At 35.6% G+C, this 5,116-nt stretch overlaps 1 pseudogene; it reads left to right on the top strand.

Moving 5' to 3' along the window:
• The first annotated feature begins 1,317 nt into the window (after positions 1-1,317).
• LOC102869843 overlaps positions 1,318-5,116 on the top strand; it is a 125,336-nt pseudogene continuing 121,537 nt past the window's right edge.

Below are 5,116 nucleotides of genomic sequence, written 5' to 3'. Positions count from 1 at the left end.
GGAGGGTAGAGAGAATAGTGCAACAATGAATGAATGGAAACCCAAAATCTCTGTAAATGTTTATGAAAATTGATAAAATATAGAAAAAAAAGAAGAAAAAAAAAGAATAGCAAAATTCAACAGAGCAGCAAACAACAAATGCTGGTGAGGTTGTGGAAAAACTAGAACACTTGTTCACTGTTGGTGGGAGTGTAAAATGGTGCAACCACTATGGAAGGCAGTATGGCACTTTCTCAAAAAGTTGGAAATATAAAACCCAGCAATTCCACTACTGGGAATATATACTAAAGAAACCATAACTGCCACCAAAGTGTGTGTGTGGGGGGGGTATACCCCCCCATGTTTATTGCTGCTTTGTTCACAATAGAAAAGAGTTGAAAATAAACTAAGTGCCCATCAACAAATGAATGGATAGAGAAGATATGGTATATTCACACAATGGAATACTATGCTGCATTGAAAAACAAGAAACTCATGAAATAATACAGAATGGGTGACTCTAGAGGACATTATGCAGTCAGTAAAGGTCAAATACTACATAGTGCCTCTGTTGTAAAACAGGACTAGCATCGGGATTGGGGGAAAACTAAGAGAGGATAAATAATGTATATATACTGCATTCAAACAGGTGAGGGAGAGAACTGTTTAAAAGGAATATATACTTAGGCATTGTCATGACAAGAGTCTAGAATAAGAGCTGCATAGTTAAGTGGACTGGGGAATTGTATAACAATGAAATGAAAGAATTTTTTCTTTTTTCTCTTCAAAGAGTAAAGCGAACTGGGGGAGGGGTGGGTAGGGAGGAAAATGTGCAACAATGTATGAATGGAAATCTACAGTCTCTGTAAACATTCATTAAAATTTAAAATAATAATAATAAAAAAATTTTAAACTTATCTTGTACACAAATGCTATGCGTTTAGATCAAACACAGAGCCAAGATGTTAGCAATTATTCCAAGGCCAAACGTGAAATACACAAAAAGTATTGTCTCAAAATTGCAATGTGCATTCCACAAGGAGATGGTTAAATCAAGATACAAACAACAGGAGGATCATCCTTGTTTGGATAATATTTTAGGGCATAACAAGTATCTCCTTTTACTTACTAAACCAAATTGAGGATACATTCACAAATTTGTTTATCCTCTCCCTACTCACCCACTCCTTCACAAAAAAATGGTGAGTCTCCTTCCCTCAGTTGCCGCTAAAGTACTTGGTTCTTCCAAGGGAGGTAAGACCGCATTGGCGCCAGATCTTCACTTCAGCCGGTAACTAGCACCGAGCCTGGCAGCCGGCAGCTTAGCACCACCACACCATGGTCTCCATCTCTGAGCTTGCCTGCATCTACTCGGCCCTCATCCTGAACAATGATGAGGTGACCATTATGGAGGAAAAAATTAATGTCATCATTAAGACAGCCAGTGTCAATGTTGAACCTTTCTGGCCTGGCCTATTTGCAAAGGCCCTGGCAAATGTTAGCATTGGAAACCTCATTTGCACTATGGGTGCTAGTGGACTTGCCCGAGTGGATAGGGTTGCACCAGCTGGAGGACCCACCCCCACTCCACTGCTGCTGGTCCAGCTGAGGAAAAGAAAGTGGAAGCAAAGAGAGAAGAATCTGAAGAGTCAGATGATGACATATAATTTGGTCTTTTTTGGCTAAACTCCTTTTATAACATGTTCAATAAAAATATTCCAAACTCTTAATAAAAAAATGCTGAGTCTAAATTATGTCCAATTAAGATGTATGTTGGAAAGTATATTCCTGAAGAGTTGATATTATTTGAAAATTCTTTCTGTAACCCCTATTCAGCATTTATCTAACCCTAAAATTCATACTTAAGGTGTTGAACTCAGCCCTATAAAATAATATTTTTCATGTTTACACAATTCTAATTTCCTGTAACTATTAAAACATGATGATAAATAGAAAAGGTAAATTCCTCTTGTAGAAGGAGAAAAAAACTAGAGCATTCTGATTCTTGTTGAAAATTAGTGCAATATTCAGGTACTTTGGCCTTGAATGCTGCTGTCTAGCTACAGTACATGGGATTTCTTAAGCTCAAGCAGAAGAGGTTGTGTAGAGCCATGGTTACTGGAGGGCAACAGTCTTCTCACTTCGGCACCTCTGCCATGCAGGCCTCTGACTAAGAGGGAAGCACCAATACACAGATCCTTCACAAAACATTGCTATATCCTAGGACATTATATAGTTACAACAACCTAACATCTACTAAGACTCATAGAACGTAAAAAAAAATAGCAGCCTGCTTCAGTCATCATGAAAAAAACAAAACAAATCTCTCTTTTAAAAGCATCCTCAATGAATACCCCAGATAAAACTAGAAGAAATATGTTGATGTGAATTTAATTAAACTGCTACAGAAAAAGATGCAAGTGATAGAAAAAAGAATGAAAGTCAATTAGAGAGCAAATACCCAAAGAGCAATTCAGAAGAAATATATTCATGAGGAGAAACTTGAACAGCTACAGAAGAAAATGCAAAAGATGGAAAAGACATGATGACACAAATAAAGAGGTACAAGAACTTTAAAAATCCTCACAAGACAAAGAGGGTACAGCAAATAACAGAAAAGCTTGAAAATACAGTCTAGAATATTAAGACTGAAATGACAGAAGTATCCAGCACATTGGTGGGACAAAAAAGTAGAATGAAAGAGAACAGAGAGTCAATGAACACAAAGATGAGAGCTTCACTAAAAACATACTAGAAGAAAATCAGAGATGAGACATAAAGAAAATGAAGAATCATGTAGGGTGAAATCAAAAGGAACAACATGGAAAGAGTCAACAGTTCATATTGTTTCTGGTACTATTGTAATTAAGGAACATAGGAGTGACAAATACGTCACTGAGAAAATTGTGAAAGAAGTACTAGAAAAAACTTCCCCAGTATTACAAAGAGCAGAGAAATTCACATTCAGGAAGAACCAAATAGACTAGACCCAAAAGGAAAAACTTTAAGACATATCAGAGTCAAATTTTCCAAATTAAAATATAAGGATAGAATACTAAAAGCAGCATGAGACAAACAAAGAGTTACCTGAAAAAGAGAAACATTTAGATTTGGTTCTGATTTCTTAGAGGAAACAATGCAAGCTAGAAGACAATAAGATAGTATATACAGAAAGTTGAAAGAAAATAATTGCCATCCAAGGATGCTATACGCAGCAAAGCTCTAGATCAAATAATGAAGCAGAAATTAAATCTTTTACAGTAAAGAAAGAACTTAAAGAACTTGTGAAAACAAGACCAAAACTGTAAGAAATTTTGATAGAAGTCCTTCACATAGAGAGGCTAAAGGAAAGCAGATGGACCATAATAAACAGAAACAACAGAAAAAGAAGCACAGGAAAACTCCAATAATAAAACTTGACTTGTCATTAATGACATTTAATATGAATAGACTAAATGTTCCGGTTCAGAGAAAAAGAGTAGCAGAATGGATAAAAAAAGCAAAGTCTATTGATATGTTGCCTACAAGAGACACATCCAAAAAGTGGAGAGAAAGAGACACTCAAACTCAAAGGCTGGAAAAAATAAATATATTCAAGAAATGGAAACCACAGAAAAGCAGGATAGCAATACTAATCTCTGAAAAAATAGACTGCAGAATAAAAACCACCATCAAAAATAAGGAAAGGTATTACATACTGATTAAAAGCACAATAGATCAAGAAGACATAACCTTGGTCAGTATTTATGTATCAAATTAAAAACCTGCAAAATACATAAAACAACCGTTAAAAGAATTGAAGAAAGAAATAGACATCACTATAGTAGTGACAGGAGACTTCAACACACTATCATCGAAGTATAGGCCAACCCAAAAGAAACTCAACAAAGATGCAGAAGACCTAAACTATACAATCAACTAAGTTGACCTTGTACTACACCCAACTAAAACTCATTCAGTTTCTTCTCAAGTGCACAGGGTACATTCTCCAGAACTGATGACATATTTCACACAAAGCAACCCTCAACAAATTAAAAAACAAAGTATTTTCTCAGATCACAATGCCATGAAACTGGAATTTAACCAGGGGTGTGTGTGTGTGTGTGTGTGTGTGTGTGTGTGTGTGTGTGTGTGTAAAGCATAAAAACCACCCATGTGAAAACTAAGTAATTCTCTGATAGTACATGATTGGGTTATAGAAGAAATAAAGACTAAAATTTAAAAAGTTCCTTGAAACAAATGAAAACAAAAATGCAACATACCAAAACACTGGGATACAGGTAAGGCAATCCTCAGGGAGCAGTTCGCAGCAATAGGCACATACATAACAAAAGGAAGAAAGAAGAGAAATCAATGATCTAACTCAGCACCTTCATCAAATATAAATAGCAAAACAACCTAAACCTACAGCCTCTAAAAGAACGAAAATTAATTATAAGGACAAGAGCTAAAATCAATGACATAGAAAACAGAAATACAATTGAAACTATCAATAAGACAAGGAGATCGTTTTCCAAAAGTATCAATAAACCACTGGCAAACTTAATATAAGAAAACGAAAAAAGAGAAGACACAGATAATTCGATTAAGAAATTAAAGAGGTGACATCATAACAGACCCAGATTAAATTAAGTTGATAATACAGAATAATAGGAAAAGATATACTTTGATAAATTCAAAAACCTAGAGGAAATGAAGAAATTCCTAGAAAACCATACTGTACCCAGATTGACAAGGATCGATATAGGACACTTGAACAGACCCATCACAAGAAAAGAAATCGAACAGGTCACAAAAAGGCTTTCACATAAGAAAAGTCCTGAACCAGATGGCTTCACAGCTGAATTCTATCATTGAGAGAATATCTAGCATCAATTCTACTTAAAATTTTTCAAAAACTAGGAAAAGAAACAACATTTACAGTCATTCTATAAAGCAAGTATAACCCTAATACCAAAACCAGGCAAATATATTACTAAGAAAGAAAACTGTTGTTGTTGTTATGTGCCATCGAGTCGCTTGCGACTCATAGCGACCCATGTACAACAGCCCTAAACTCCGCTCTGTCCTGTGCCAATCGCACTGTCTCTGACACTCCCATCCCAATTATCCCAGTCACTGAATCAATCCACCTCAT

The sequence above is a fragment of the Elephantulus edwardii genome, unplaced genomic scaffold (assembly GCF_000299155.1).
Source record: "Elephantulus edwardii isolate Elephantulus edwardi_28Jun2011 unplaced genomic scaffold, EleEdw1.0 scaffold00311, whole genome shotgun sequence".
Classification (NCBI taxonomy): domain Eukaryota; kingdom Metazoa; phylum Chordata; class Mammalia; order Macroscelidea; family Macroscelididae; genus Elephantulus; species Elephantulus edwardii.
Note: the sequence above shows the minus strand (reverse complement) of the source record. Positions and strands in the feature narration are given on the sequence as shown.